Raw genomic sequence first — 16,448 nt, 5'->3', positions numbered from 1 at the left:
TCCCATCGCATGGAGCGGCTTTTGTGAGAGGCGGCATCTCAACCACGAGTTCTGCACAGGGCATCAGGGGATGAGTATGGTGGTGCACAGGGGTGTCCCGCAAGCCACCAATCTTAACAGTATCCCCGCTCCAAAGCCCCCTCCCCAGTCTTCTGGGCTTGGGTTTCTTCAGGAAACTCTTATGGAATTCTTGAACTAGTTGGGCTTGGAGGTTGGAGGCCAGCTCTCAAGTTTTCCTCCAGTCCGTATCCCCTCCAGGAGATGAGATACTTGATTTTGTTCCAGACTCTCCTGACATCTAGTATTTCTTCCACCTCATATTGTGTGCCTTCTTCTGCTGAGATCAGTGGTGGCTGGGCTAATGGTTTCCTCAGCCAGGTGAATGAGACTGGTTTTAACAGGGAGATGTGGAAAACATCATGTACCCCGAGGAATGGAGGCAGATGAACTTTTTAAGCCATGGGGCCCAGCTTTCATACTATCAGGAAAGGTCCAATGAACCGAGGTGCAAACTTCAAATATGGCATTCGTAAGTGAAGGTTCTTTGTGTTTAACCAGACTAATGTTCCGAGATGTAAAGATGGTGCTGGGCGTTGTCTTATGTCTGCTTAGGTCTTAAAGTGTAGGCAGCTTGGTTTAAGAGGCGATGGGTTTTCTGCCATAATTAAGAATTTCCTGACCCATCAGAATAGTCACTGGGCAAGTATCCAGTGTAGGGTGAGGCATGGGAATCTGTGGGTGGCGACCAAAGAAGATATAGAATGGGGAAGAGCCTGTAGAGGCGTTCATGTGGTGGTTATGGGCGAACCCGGCCCAAGGAAGCCCAGTTGTCTTGCCTTAAATTGATATAAGCTTGCAGGAATACCTTGAGTTCCTGATTCACCCGCTTGGTCTGCCTGTTGCTTTGGGGGTGGTAGTTGGAAGTGAAATCTAAGATGATTATAAATCTTCAGCACAAGGCCTTCCAGTAACAGGCTATGAACTAAACCCCACGGTCTGAGAGAATGTGGCAAGGTAATTCATGTTCATGGAAAATGTACTGCACAAACACCTTGGCTAGTTCAGGAGCAGATGGGAGACCAAGCAGAGGAAGGAAATGTGCCATTTTCAAGAAAGTGTCCACAAATACCCATATGGTGGTGTTACTGCTAGAGAGGCTAGAGACAAAATATGTGGCCACATGTGTCCAGGTTTCCGTGGGGACCAGCAATGATTGTAACAACCCTCACGGTCATGCATTGATACTTTTATGCATGGCACACATGGGACAGGATCCTATGTAGTGTTGAACGTCAACTTTTAGCTGGAAAAATCAATTCCTTAACCGACCTATCCAAACTTACAAAATTCTCAACGCAATCTATATGGTGGCCCCGGTAAAATCCCCAGGCCCCGACGGGTTCTGGGGATTTCACCAACAGTATCACATGATGAGTTCCAATGTCTGATTAAATCCAGGATGACTAGAGAGGCAAGAGTTAAGTACCCATTCTTTTGCCACAGGCGTTGAGTTACCACTGTCTTCCCAGGGGGAACAGGATAAATGGCTGCAGCCACGATCTTGGCTGGGTCAATGATAGACTGAGGTGGATCCAGCGAGCCTTCCATGTCGAAGTATTGAGAGAGAGCATCTACTCTGCAGTTTTTGTCAGTAGGCCGGTAGCGCAATTCAAAATCTAAGTATTATAAAATAAGGAACAACAAGCTTGCCTGGGATTTCATCTTTGAGCTTGACCTAAGTGTTCCAGGTTTTTGTGGTCTCTATAGATGGTCATTGGGTATTTAGCACCCTCTAGCAAGTGCTTCCATTCTTCCAAGGCCATCTTAACCACCAGTAGCTCATGGTCACCAATAGTATAATTGTTCTCCACTGGGGAGACTTTTCGAGAGATGTAAAAGCAGGTTACCAAGGTATCATGATGATTATGCTGCAGGAGGACGGTGCCTACTCCAAAGGTAGATGCATCTATCTCTAAGATGAAAGGCTTAGTGGAATCTGGGTGGTGAAGCAAGAGCACCAGGTGAATTCCTCCTTGAGTAATTCAAAGGCTTGGATGGCAGCCATGGTCCAGTTTTTTTTGTATCTGAGCCTTTTTTTTTTTTTTTTTTTAGGGTGGTGCATGGGGCTGCCAATGAGAAGTAGTTGGGAATGAATTGCCTGTAACAGTTGATGAAGCCCATAAAGTGTTGTAGTGCCTTAAGTCCTACTGGACAGGGTCATTCTGTAATGGCCTTCACTTTGGCGGGAGCCATATTGAGCCCTTGGCGGGAGATAATATACCCTAAAAAGGGAGGTTCCTACTACTTGAAGATGAACTTCTCCAGTTTGGCTTAAAGGGGGTGTTCCCAGGGTTTCTGCTTCACATGGCCCCGATGCTCAGACAGGGTTCTGGAGAAGATCAAGATATTAAGATGTCTTCTAGGTAGACTATGGCATGAGAGTAAAGCAGATCTCAGAGGATCTCATTCATCATGAACTGAAAAACTGCAGGAGCGTTGCACAATCTGAAGGGTATCACCAAGTATTCATAGTGACCATCATGGGTATTAAGGGTGGTCATCCACTCATCACCTTGATGAATCCTGATTAAAATACATGCTCCTCAAAGATCCAACTTGGTGAACACTTGGGCACCCTGCAGACAGTAGAAGAGCTCTGAAATTAAGAGAAGCGGGTAAAGATTTTTCCTAGTGATGGCATTGAGACCCTAATAATCGATACAGGGGTGTAGTGAGCTGTCCTTCTTGCCAATGAAGAAGAAGCCTGCCCATTTTTTCTTTACTATATTTGTTCATAGTTTCCGTCTCTGGAGTGGATAATGGGTAGACCAAACGTCTGGGTGGCACCCTGCCAGGGAGAAGATCAATAGCACAACTGAACGTCTGGTGTGGAGGCAGGAGTTCGGCCTGCTTCTTGGTGAAAACATCCACATAGCTCGCATATTGCGGCTGAAGCCCAGATATTGTAGTGGCCATCATCAGTACTGGTAGTGGCCATATGTTAGAGAGGCAAGTAGTATGGCAGATGGAACCCCAATGGGCCAAGTCCAGGGAGTCCCAGTTGACTACTGGTTGATGCAATTGTAGCCAGGGTAGGCCCAAGATGATAGGGTTCACGGCATGAGGTATCATGTGCAGTGAGATGGTCTCCTTGTGGAGAACCCCAGTCTGAAGGATGAGCGGTATGGTCACTTCAGTGAGGTGGCCTGGGAGCGGATCCCCATAGACCAAGACAATGGTCACTGGCTGCTCCAGAAGGGTGGCAGGGATCCCATACTGTCGGACAAAGCCTCGTCAATGAAATTCCTGCCAGCGCCCAAGTCAAAGAAGGCTTCTTTAAAGACCTGGTAGTGCTCTATGAATGTGGAGACGTGGACAACTAATTGTGGAGAGGACAGGATGCGACTTAGGGTTCCCTCCCCAACCAACCCTAGGCACAAGAGTTCCCCAATTGCTCTGGGCACTGTGAAACCATGTGCCCTTGCCCGGTGCAGTAAAGAGACAGGCCCTGTTGCCTCCATCAGAGTTTCTCCTCCAGGGAAAGCCTGGTCGAACCCAGCTGCATGGGTTCTTCTGCAGGTTTCAGGTCAGGAGTAGTTGGCTGCGCAGGAGGATTCTGGAAGCGGGGCACCAGCATAACTGGGCACTGGATCGCCTTGGACTCTTGAGCCCATTCCTGGTATCGTTGGTCAATAAGGTTGACCAAAGAGATAAGGGCATCCAGGGTAGTAGAAATCTCCCGGTTAGTGAGCTCATCCTTGATTCTGCCAGAAAGGCCTTGCCAGAATATGGCAAGGCTGTCCTTCCCCCACTGCAGCTCCAAAAGCAAGGGGACACGACCCATGACGGATTCTCAGAATTTCTGCTGCTATGGAAGAGGCTCGACATGGTTCCTCAAACTGGATCTGTCAAAAGACCTCTGGTAGATCCTGGAGCAGATGGTCATACCGCTCCCACAAGGGCAAGGCCCAGCCTAGAGCTGTGCCACCATGCAAGGAAAGCATGTAAGTGACCTTGGTTCGGTCGTGGGGAATAAAGCCGGCTATAGCTCAAAGTGCATGCAGCACTGATTTATGAAGACACGACACTCCTTAGGCTCCCTGTGGCAACATGGCAGAGGTGGAAGCTGGGGACCTGTCCTGGGTGGAGACACTAGTCTAGGAGGATGTGGAACCATCATAGGTGGGGCCTTTGCCACTGCCAGAGCATGCGTACAGATGGTTAATCTCTCTAGGAGCCCTGTAAACTGCTGTTGCTGGATTCATTGTGCCAAGCCCGGGATGGCCTGGAGAGAGCTGAGATCAATCGGATCCATGGCCTCAGCAATCTGTAATGCTCACCAGTTGTGTGAATCCCTAGTGCTGGGGTGTGGTTGGCGATGCCTAGTGAGCAAGCCCATTAGGCCCACACTGTCGGCTGGTGGAGAAACCCTGTGCCTTTGCCCATACCAGTCCTGGAATTTCACCTATACCAGCCACCTCCCCCACAGGTTCAGCCCTTGGGTTCTGGAGGCCGGCAGGTCTTGAGTGGGTCTCTAGGGCAGTCCAAGAGCAAAGTCCAAGTCCAAGCATAGGTTGGGGCAGGCAGCAGACAGAGTGAGGTCAGTTCCAAGGCGAAGGGTCAGGTCCAGGTGTCAATCAAGGGAGGTCCAAATCCAAGGCAAAGTCAATACCAGGAAGTCAAGCCAAAGGAAGACAAGGAACTGTTATGATATCGAGGTGTTTGGTGGATTCTCAGGGGCAAAGGTGATGGTATCTCCTACGGGAAGGAGCCCCGTAGGGAACTGAAGCACCGGGCTAGACTCAGATGCACAAACACAGAGAATATGTCTTTTATTATACAGCTAGTGTGGTCCACCAGAGGTGGCAGTAGAGAGTAGATTAGATAGCAACAGTCTGTGATCCTTGGCATAGGAGACCCTTCCCACAATGGTGGTGTAAGGCCCCGATGCAGATGTCCAGTAAGGCACTGTAGGAGAGACAGACTGGCAGATGTTATTACACACTCCCTGGTAGTTGAGTAGATAGAGTTCCCAATGAGCAGTAGAGAGAGGATATGTATTAACAGTCTGTAATCCTCGGCAGAGGAGACCCGTTCCACAATGGTGGTGTAGGGCCTGATGCAGATGAGCAGCGAGGAGCTGTAGATGGACAGACTGGGAGAAGTTGAACTCACTCTCTGTAGCTGATAGGTAGTGTTCCAGCAGGTTGAAGAATTGGTAGCAGGCACCAAGATAGACACACAGGCCCTACCTGTATTTAGGATAGGCACCTGGAAATAAGCAAAGGGCCCCCGAGGAGCGGGTACCCAGGTTAGTAGAACCCCGGAGGGTGAAGGTGGCTTCCAGCAGAGTAGAAGCGGCAGAGCAGCTTCAGACCGGAACGAATCCAATCTGTTGCTAACTCGGCGAGAGTCAGCAAATGGGCAACCTTTTGAATACGGAAGCAGTGATGTCACTCGAGGGGGACGCCCCAGAGGTTCGCGCCAACACTGCTACAAGACGTGAGGCATGCACGCGCACGCGCCCTAGGAGGCCTCAGGTCAACATGGCAGGATGCCCGCCAGAGCCGCTCCGGGGAAGCCGGAGAGTGCGGCAAGGAGACGCTACAGATGCCATTCTCCCGAAGCTGGTGGAGAAGACTGAAATAGAGGTGAGGCATGTCGGGCGAAGCCATCTGAGACCGACGGATGCAACAGGAACAAGACAGACCTGACAAACAGGGCTAGGCAACACGGCACGGAGAAGACGGGGGCAAGACATGAACAACGAGAAGGAAACAGGCAGGGCAAGGCACAAGGATAAGGCAAGCATACACAAAGCAACACGCAGTGGAACACAAGGTATCAGAGGGACCTATTGATGAGGCAAGGGAAGACTGAGTGAAAAGCTTTATAAGGGCTAAGGCCGGTGATGTCATCAGTGGGTGCCGAGGCTCTTTTCCTGCCTTGGGCCCTTTAAGAGAGTGCTTATCGGGTGCACATGCGCCTAAGGGCGGACATGGAGCATGGTGGCTGGCGGCGTTTCCCACCACGTGGAGCGGCCTTCATGAGAGGCGGCAACCCCACTGCAACTCGGGAGTGAGTGCGGTGGATCATGCGGTTGTCCCATGAGCTGCCAACTGTAACACTGGAGACACAGTATGTGTATGATCTGGTTTCTACAGCAGCAAAAGCACATGAGAGACATGCAGGTCTTCAGTTCGGAGGTAGAGGGACGGGACGGGGGGGGAGTCATCTGCAGCTGAGACTGAGAGAGTCTGCTAAATGCTACCCTGTAAGTTGCCCAGCCACTATGAGCCATTTAATAGCCAAATAGATTTAGGGACTGTCACCTCTTACTTCCTGGGCGTGAGCAACAGGGAATGGACCCTCCCCATTGGTACTTCTAGGTGAGCTGGGTTGGCCACTGTCAGAGATGGGATGCTGGACTCCAAGGCCCATTGGTCCGACTCAGTACGGCACTTCTTATGCCCTCAGTAGGCAGAGATGGGGGAGCCAGCTCCTTCATCAGAGATCTCTAATAGTTTCAACACAACCAGCCACTGGCAAGTCCAGCTGTGCTAGACAAAGCTTTGACCAGTTGGGCCTGTTAACCCCCTCATTGCCAACTCCATAGGCTGCAATGATCCTCTGCAGTGGGAAGCAGAGAGAGACACACAGTAAGAGGGAGAAAACTGCTTTTTCTCTCTCTGGTATTGCACTGCAGACAGAGTTGGACTTCATCAGGTTTCCAACTCAGTTTTTGTCGGCACATTTCTCTTTCTTATTCTGTGCTGGGTGAGGGTCTGTCCACGTTCTGTGTGTGTGACTGAGATGAGGGAGGCTGCCAGCGTGGAGTTCCTGTGTAGGGATCTGTTGCAGGCCAACTGGTTCTGTTTTCCAGTAGGAGGTGTATTGGGGTTCTAGGGCCCGTGCTGCCTTTTCCTAGGTAGGGTGGGTGCTGTGTGAGCCCTGACAGTTAATGTTGTCATGGTATGGCAGGATTGCTTGACAGGTAATGAGTATGTTTTTTGCGGGGTTTTGCAGGTGTCACAGAGTGCCTGGTATTGAAGGGAGCATGTGTCACTGTTACTGAGGTAACCCCAGAATGTGAATATTCTTTTTTTTGCATGAGTAGCAAGCTGAAGCGGTCTCATTCTGCTCTGCATCTGTTGTTGGGGTGACGTTCTTTGGACCTGGAGTGTCTACAGAACTGAGAGTATAGGATTGCTATTTGGGGTTCTAGTCCATTCTGTATAGTTTGGGATAACGATAGATCCCAGACCTCACTCTCATATGAGAGGATTGGATGTATGATGGTATCAAATAATTTGAATACTAGTTTTACCAGAGACTATAGAAGGCAAAGATTCCTGATCCACTAAAGTGGGTCTGTCTTCAATGTCCATCTGTGGTCTAGATCAGTGATTTTCAACCTTTTTTGAGCCGCGGCACACTTTTTACACTTAAAAAATCCCGGGGCACACCACCAACCAAAATGGCACAAAATGACACTAAAACAGTACATATTATACATATGTTTAAAAAATATAGATTCTAAATGTATCTATACTCATTCAGTGTGAAACCTGGGCCTGTTTCGATGAACACAAAAGGGATATCCTGGCAGGAATGGTGGAAAGACACACACGAAGCTCTTCCTCAACAGTTCTCAGTCTCTCCCTGTTTTTAGTTTTTATGGCAGTCAAGCTTGAGAAGCCCAGCTCACATAGATATGTGGTTGAAAATGGGAGCAATGTCAAAATAACTTTGTTGGCCAGAATGGGGAACTCCTTGGCAACAGATAACCAAAAACTGTCTAAAGGAAGATCAGCAAACTTTAGCTTTAAACCGCGATCTTGCTTCAGTTCAATGAGTTCCTCTTGCTCCTTTAAAGTCATGTCCTTTCCAGCAACGGATAATGAACTGTATGGGTCCCTAACCCAGTCAAGGCATTCTGTGAAGGCTGAAGAGAAATAAAACGACAATTTCTCCTCAAGAGTTTTCAAATGTCTGCCAATCACCTCGCACATTGCAGCAGTGTTGCCATCATGCAGTTTCTCGGTGAGCGGGAACATCTGAAGGTTGCCACCCTGAACATGTTGTTGCCAGAGCTGCACCTTTAAACGGAATCCGTTCATTTTATCAGTGCTTGTAAGCAGGTTTTCATTTCGGCCTTGCATCTGTGTGTTCAGTTCATTCAGATATTGAAATATATCAGCCAGGTATGCCAGCTTTGTACACCACTCATCACTTGCAAGCAGCTTTGAAAAATCGGACCTCTCGTTTGTCAGAAATATTTTAAGTTCCTCTCGCAACTCATACACACAGGCCAGCACTTTGCCGCGTGACAGCCACCGGACCTCCGTGTGGAGCAATAAGATTTTATGTTCCACTTCCATTTCTGTACACAAAGACGCAAATAAGCGACATCGCAAAGGTCGCATCTTCACAAAGTTCACTATGCGCACAACATCATCCAACACAGGAACTAGATCTGCTGGTAAGGTCTTTGCAACGAGGGCCTCACGGTGCAAGAAACAGTGGGTAACAAGAACATCTGGGTTTCTTTCTTTAACCCTACTTACAAAGCCTTTGATGCGCCCGACCATGGCTGCGGCTCCATCAGTGCAGACACCTGTGCAGTTTTCCCATGTAAGCCCACTTTTATCAAGATATTCCGATGTGACCTGGAATATTACCTCTCCTGTTGATTTTTCTGGCAGTGCCTTGCAAAATAGGAAGTTTTCTCTAATGGCTTCTCCATCCACAAAACGCACATTGGCCAACAGCTGACAATGTCCACTGATATCCGTCGACTCATCAAGTTGCAAGGCAAATTTCTTACTGATGCGCACCTTTTCCAAAACAACTGTTTCAATGTCAGCAGACATGTCATCAATCCGTCTGGAAATTGTGTTATCAGAGAGAGGCACTTTAGCTATCTCTTTGGCTGCGTCAGGGCCAAGCATCTCATTTACAATAGCTTTACAAGCTGGTAGTATTAATGTTTCTGCCACAGTGTGAGACTTTTTTGATTTAGCTATGAGTTCAGCAACAAGGTAGCTAGCTTTGAGGGCTCTCTCATTTACCTGTGTGCTTTTTCTCAAAAAAGTTGCTTCTTTCTCATTGTTTGTACGTAAGCGTACAAAATACTCCATCGGCTTGTTTTGAACGGAAGAGTGTTTCGTTTGGAGATGGCGTTTAAGCTTGCTTGGCACCATGGCGCTATTGGATAGCTTCTCACCACACACCAAGCACAGTGGTGTTGGTGCTGTCGCATCCCCAGTGAAAGTAAATCCAAATGAAAGATAGCTTTCACTGTATTGCCTTGAGCTCACCGTCTTGTCTTTTTTCTTTTGTCGACCTCTCATACTAGGGCCTTCATCTAGGTCAGAATTGTGTCCAGGGTCCTGTTCGGCATTTGCCTTTTCCATTCTCAAATACTTCTCCATCACTGCTGAGATAGTGTGCGCAGCCACACACTAAAATAGAAGAGTATTACATTATCTGCCACACTTAAAGGACCTCTGCCAAGCATATACTGCAATATAAAGGGGTACAATGAGAAATACTATGGTCATGAGGCCAGAGTACAAGTACCAGCTCGGTGATGTCATTAAGTCGCGCGAGCGTTCAAAGCTCGCGCATGTGTTATTGTACACGGCTCCTACACTGTAGGAAGCGTGACTGCGCATCGTAGGGGAACAAAACACAGGGGGCACTATAGTTTGGGGAACTTTCCCCGCGGCACACCCGACCATGTGTCGCGGCACACTAGTGTACCGCGGCACACTGGTTGAAAATCACTGGTCTAGATTGTAAGTTCCAAAGAGTAGGGACTGTCTATTCTGTGTCTGTACAGTGCTGCACACACCTTCTAGCACTATAGAAAATGGTTAGTAGTGGAAGGATTGAAACTAATCATTGGTTTCTTTATTGCATTTAAGGACCTTACCAGAGATGCTCTGTAGTGTCCACAACCACAACAACAACAAACACCACAAAAGCACCAGTGACCCTGATGAAGGGTGCATGGGATTTCCTTGCTGCCTCAAGTCAACCAACAGAAGGCAACCACCAGAGGAATATTAGACACTCTGATTGTGTGCCACCTTCATCTAAACTTTTTTTGTGTGTGTATTAAGGCCCTAGTTGGATATAGAGAAAAGTTGGTAAAGTAGTTTAGGATGTAAAATGTTTGCTATATTATTGATTGTTTATTTTATATTGCTTTTATGTTTGGATTGTTTTTATTATGTTAAGTAGTAGTGTTTCATGTTGGTAAGAAAATCTAGGCATGTTTTCTTTGGGTGACTCTGATGGGCCCGAAAAATGGTTAATAAGAAATTTTAAATAAATAAAATAAATAAATAGAGGGGGGGAAAAAAACACATCATGAAGCAGATTGAAAACTGCAGGGCCCATCCAACTTGCTTCTTGTCCCTGTCTTTCCATTGTAATACCGCAGACCCTACTCGATCTCTGGCTTGACATTTCCCCTCCCCTGCAATGAAGGAACCTGTAGATTTATTTTGTGCCTTTTGAGCTCCACGGGGAATGCACTGCATGTTTTTAAAAATGACAGAAGAACATCTATGATATTTGTTACATTGTTTGGTGCCTTTTCCCCAACCAAAATGTCACAAAAAAACAAATGTGAAATACCACAGATTGTTGTTCCAATGCATGCTACCTGCAAAAGTTGCATGCCTTGTAAAAATGTAATGTATGCTGTAAATGAAACGAATGGGAAAAACAAAACTGAATGAATGAAAAAAAAAGAAACAAAGTGAAGAAAACAAATTAAATAGATGAAAAAAACTAAAATAACAGAAAGTGAAATAAAAGTTGTTTTCCATGCTTCCCTGCCCCTTTATGTGAAGAAATATTTTGTTACTGCTGTCTGTTTACTTTCAGCCTTATACCGTGACCCTTTTCTCTAGAGCTTTTCGCATTGGCTGACTAAAAAAACAATAACCCATAATATCCTCCACAGTCAGGTGTGCCGTATTTTTTTCTTTCATATTTTTTCAATCTCTGCAATTTAGCACGCTCTAAACCAGAGAAACAAAACCAAAATGTAATTTTGTTTGCTGGGGTCATTTCGGATGGAAAATGCCAACAGGTTTTAAGGCTGATAGGACCAGGGCTTCTTTACTGGCAACAGTGTGGAAGAACTTGAAGGGAAAACGTGCCCAGTTTGCAGAGAAAACAAAAATATGGTACATAGCGGAGGGAAGGTGGGGGAGATAGTAAATAAAGGTGACGTGAAACAATCATGGTGAAGGGTTAGAAACCTTTCTTGGATGCCGAAAAGGAGAGTGCATGTAGGGCACAGACTAGAAAAAGAATGGTGCAGACAACAACTGAGCTGGAAACCCCAAGAAGCCCGACTCTGCCTGCAGTGCAGCCCCGGAGAAAGAGAAGCAGAAATGCATTTCCTCCTGCGCTGAGAAAAGAGAGAGAAACTCCAGGACTTCCCAGCCCAGGAAGGAGCAGGAAAACCTGCGTCTGATCCTGGGGGAAAGAGGAGAAACAGCAGCCGGAGCCGCAGGATCTGTGGGGGGTCAGAACCGGGATCTGAGCAGGGGCAATGCGGACCGGCACCAGAACCTGGGAGTGTCCTGGCTTACCCTGTAGTTTTATCCCATGGTTGTTTGCTATCAGTATTCCATACTTTTTATACTCTCTTTTTAAGGACTTCCTATATTACTTTGGCAACACATGGCCAAATTCCCCTGCCGTTAAATCTTGATGAATTTGAGAGTGGGCGGGGAGGGAGGACCGAGAGATGTTCAGAGATTGCGTGCCAGGTGTGTGCCTGTGGTGGTGGGGGGGGGGGGAAGGACTGGTAAAGCCAACCAATGGTTGAAGTTATTCCTGGAGGCTCCGTCCCTTGGCACAAGACCGCTAGGGAGTGTGCTTGCTGCAAAGCCTTCGTTATTGAGTTGGTCCAGGTTGACGATAAGTGTCTGGGTGCGCATGTGCAGGATTGTGTTTTGTCGTCATTCACTACTGTAATATGCTTCGTTATCCACTTCGAATGGTACAGCTAACATAAGTGGATTATTACAACTTTTAAATAAATAAAATCCTATTGGTAAGACTCTAATGATGGTTTCTTTATTTACGTATACTTATTTATTTATTTACACAAATTTATATACCGTTTTCCAGTAAAAACTTACTGACCAAAGCGGTTTACAACAATAGGTAACCTCGAACAATTAAAAGGTTAAAAATAGTTAGTACTAGAAAATAAAAACTTAAAATGAAATAAAATAAGTATGAATAAAAATACAGCATATTAAGTGATCAATAAAAGTAATGGTGACGGAGCAGGGATTGGCCAGTTACATTTAAAAATTAAAAGCAGGAATAAGTAAAAGTGATACTGTATAGTTCAAACATATTTAGCCTTATTTACTTAACTAAGATATTTCTAAATCTTTGAAAGCTTCCTGAAAGAAATGGGTTTTTAAAGCAGTGCAGTGGCAATGCGTTCCACGATATAGGGCCAGCAACCGAGAAAGCTCTGTTCCTTGTTATGCTCAATGCCGCATTCTTTACTGAGGGGATTTCCAGTAAGTTTTTCCCTGTAGCTCTTAATTCTCTCTGTGGTTTATAGATATGTAGTGTAAAACACATCCAGGTAGAGTCAGTGTTGTTCAACAGAGAGTGAATTAGCATGATGATTTTATAACGAATTCTGTATTTAACTGGGAGCCAGTGTAATTTGTGCAAGATTGGTGAAATGTGTTGTTTTAATGGGGTGCCGGTGAGAAGTCTAGCTGCCGAGTTCAGTATCAGTTGTAAAGGTTTAGTAGTAGAGTCGGGCAGTCCCAAATATAAGCCATTACAATAATCCAGTGCTTGTAGCACTGAGCGATAGTCGTGGAAAAATAGAAGGGGACGTAATCGTTTGAGAACATGTAATTTAAAAAATGAGGTTTTTACCACTTTCGAAATGTGTTGCTTTAATGATAAGTTAGTATCTACCCACACAGCAAGGTTACGCGCTAGCTTAGTAACCTGTATGGTTTCTTTACCTACAGTTAAACTGATTGGTGGAGCGTTGGTAGGATTGGAGATAAAGCTTAGACACAGAAGTTCTGTTTTCTTTTTATTGAGTTTTAGACGGTGATGGGCTCAATTGTACTGATGTAGACTTGGATCGAAGAAAAAGTGTCTACTTCACATTTCTTCATTGTTACTGCCAACAGCGTTGCTTTTTAACGCACGCTACTGGGAGGGCAGCGAGACGTGGGAGGGGAGGAATGGGATCAGCCAATTCCACTGTGGTTGACAGGTAAAATACCCTCCCAACCTGACCAATGCAGAGAAAAGTGACGGCAGAAAAAAAAAAAAAAAAAGGCCCTACCGCCCATCGAGCCTGCTCATCTCTACCATCCCTTGTGCCTTCCCCACTCTTTCATGAATTCAGATCCTATCCTTGTCTCCGCCACCTTCTCTCCTGAAGAAATACTTCCTTACAGGCCGATACAGTACAGCGGAGCGCACTGTTAGCCCACGTTTGGCCGCGCGTTTTCGACGCGCTATTTTTACCCCTTATACAGTAAGGGGTAATAGCGCGTGGAAAACGCGCGGCCAACCCCCCCTGAACCTAATAGCGCCCGCAGCATGCAAATGCATGTTGATGGCCCTATTAGGTATTCCCGCGCGATCCAGAAAGCAAAATGTGCAGCCAAGCCGCACATTTTACTTTCAGAAATTAACGCCTGCCCGCGCCGGGGAAGTGCACAGAAAAGCAGAAAAAAAACTGCTTTTCTGTGCGCCCTCCGACTTAATATCATGGCGATATTAAGTCGGAGGCCCCGAAACTAAAAAAAAATTGAAAATTAAAAAAATAATAATTTTTGAAATGTGCCCGCGGGTCGGAGGACGGACGCTCAATTATGCCGGCGCCCGTTTTCCGAACCCGTGGCTGTCAGCGGGCTCGAGAGCAGACGCCGGAAAAATTGAGCGTCGGCTGTCAAACCCCGCCGACCGCCGCCACTCTGGTCAAAAAAAAGGAGGCGCTAGGGACGCGCTAGTGGTCCCTAGCGCCTCTTTTTACCGCCGGCCCTCATTTAAATCCTCTCCTGGGCGCGCGTGGGGAGAGCGGGCGCTCACCTCGGAGCGCCGGCTCTCCCGCGGGATTTGCTGCATCGGCCCGTTAGGTAGATGCATGCCAAACACATTCGTCGGGCTGGGGGAAGGGGGGAAACGAAGGAAGAATGCAATCTGCCTTCTAAATGCTGGGCCTGCTCGTGTTGCCTTTCCCATCGAACTTCAAGTGCAAACCCCGAGACTGGAGCAGAATCTCCCAGAACATGGGATTGCATGGGGAAATGTTCTCTTGTGGGTTTTCTGTTTGTTTGTTTGTTTTTTTTAAATATAATACTAATGTTATTGAATTTTTCAAAAATATTGCAGGGCAAGACAGTTCAGTAATAGAGCAAACTCATTTGCACATATCCATTGTTCTATCAGGCGCCGTCTACTTGAAAAGCAAGAGGAAGTATGTCTGAAAAAATAAATCTATCAGACATATCTGAATACCTTGTTCTCCAATGTCCTAGGCTGTTCGCCATCTCCATTTTCGCTCCAGTTCCTTTTCCAAGACCCTTCCTACGCACTGCCACACACCCTTGAGAGCGAACCACAAACTTCCAGAAATTTCCGAGGCAGATTCCTTCTACTGAGTGTTAATATGTTTTGGGGGGTTTTTTGTGTGTTTACCACTGAGATTATGTCCCCTCCCGCTTAGCCAGTTATTCCCACCTGGACCATGCAGGGATTCTCCACTCCACCGCCTCCCAAAAGCTAGCAGCAGCCCCCTTCTCTCGCCGGGCGTCAACACCCTACACCGACAGCTCGGGACCACCACATTTGGCTCTGAGCACCCTCCCTATGTGCAAGTGCTCCAACAGGTCCAGGCCTAAGGAACCAGATACTCTCTTGTAATGGTGCAGTAGGGTGGGGGTGAAGCACTCAGTAATTCTCCAAACTGTGCCCATCTGGGAGTCTGGCATGAGGATGGAAGATACAATGATAGTGGGATTGAGGTTATATCATCTGCCATGGGGGGGCTAGGTAATGTTTTATTTTGCTGATATGTTTTAATGGTGTTGTTTTTACTTCTGTGTTATTTTTAATTAGCTGTGGTTTTTGTATATTTTATTTGAATGTGTACCACTTTGATTGGTCTTTGGACTTAAAAGTGGTTTATAACATTTTTTTGTTTGTTTTTTTTAAATATTATAAATAAAACAAGGGACTGCTCTCAGCTGGCATGTGTAAGGAGAGCTTATGCACACCGAGTACTTCTAGGCCTCCTCTGGCTTTTCCTGGGGTGGGCTGATGGGGGAGAGGGGGCAGCAGCGGACGCGGGGACACCCACCCCCCCCCCCCCCCCGAAGTCGCGTACCAATGGGAAAAGACACATCTGTTGGCGAGGACCGGAGGAGGGGTTCTGGGGAATGCACCTCTCCCTGATTCCCGGAGACTGCAGGAGAATTCGGGGGTGGGGGGAGGGCTGTTTGGCAAAGCCACCCCACCCTAGAGGATGCCTGCATGGCAAAGGTAAGATGCTAGGGTCACTGCTCCCCAACATGGAGAGCAGCAGCCTGGGGAAATGACCCCCATCCCCCCCCCCCCCCCGACTCTCGCATTGTGGGGACCCCGGCATGAACCACTGGAACAATGAAGGGAAGAGGTAAAGTTGCCGGGGAGATCTACCTTCCACTGCCTTTTCCCATAGCCAGGAACGGGGGTGGGTGGCCACGGATGACAGACCCAAGGAAGGGGGTGGGGGGGGGGGGGAGGGGAAGAGAGCGAGAGCGAGTGCTTACCTTCCAGGGGAGATGCCTGGCACTTCTGGGGTGAGGAGCGGCTCTTCGGATCTTGCACCATCGGCAGACCTGGATGCGGACAGAGGCAGCGCAGCACCTGGAGCATCAAACAGGCACCTGCGGGAGCGGTCTCAACGCCCAGAGCTCTTGCCACACTGCTTAGCCCCAGGGCTACAGATCTGCTGAGATCACATTTCACTTTTTTCTGTACCAAACAAAGAATAAGATTTTACCACTTTGTTCCTGTTAGCATTGGATTTCCTGAGGACAGGCAATAACAATATCTCCTCTACCCCGCCCTGGGAATCTACCTGTGGGAAAAGGAGGGGACAGGAGGAGGAGGAGGAGGAGACAGAGAGAGAAGGAGAGAGAGAAAAGCAGAGAATAAGGCACAGGGGGAGGGGATGCTGCTGCAGGGCAGGAGTGAGGTGCACTGGCAGAGCTGTGTGTGAGGGTCTCAGTACTGGAATAGCAGGGGCTGCAGGGCAGGAGTGAGGAGCATTGGCAGAGCTGTGTGTGGGGGTCTCAGTACTGGAATAGCAGGGGGTGCTGCAGCGCAGGAGTGAGGTGCATTGGCAGAGCTGTGTGTGAGGGTCTCAGTGCTGAAATAGC

At 47.5% G+C, this 16,448-nt stretch overlaps 1 protein-coding gene and 1 long non-coding RNA gene across 2 annotated transcripts in view; one reads left to right on the top strand and one right to left on the bottom strand.

Moving 5' to 3' along the window:
- The window catches only part of LOC115080673, a 153,486-nt gene extending 142,409 nt beyond the window's left edge, over nucleotides 1-11,077 (top strand). Inside the window, exon 3 of the long non-coding RNA XR_003853628.1 lies at nucleotides 9,930-11,077. This is a non-coding gene — a long non-coding RNA (uncharacterized LOC115080673). The remainder of the gene's footprint in view (nucleotides 1-9,929) is intronic.
- LOC115080672 (galactoside 2-alpha-L-fucosyltransferase 2-like) overlaps nucleotides 1-16,241 on the bottom strand; it is a 36,522-nt gene extending 20,281 nt beyond the window's left edge. The window contains exon 1 of the mRNA XM_029585025.1: nucleotides 15,837-16,241. The gene's annotated coding sequence lies outside the window, so the exon portion shown is untranslated. The remainder of the gene's footprint in view (nucleotides 1-15,836) is intronic.
- Nucleotides 16,242-16,448: the final 207 nt, after the last annotated feature.

This window comes from Rhinatrema bivittatum, chromosome 19 (genome assembly GCF_901001135.1).
Source record: "Rhinatrema bivittatum chromosome 19, aRhiBiv1.1, whole genome shotgun sequence".
Classification (NCBI taxonomy): Eukaryota; Metazoa; Chordata; class Amphibia; order Gymnophiona; family Rhinatrematidae; genus Rhinatrema; species Rhinatrema bivittatum.
Note: the sequence above shows the minus strand (reverse complement) of the source record. Positions and strands in the feature narration are given on the sequence as shown.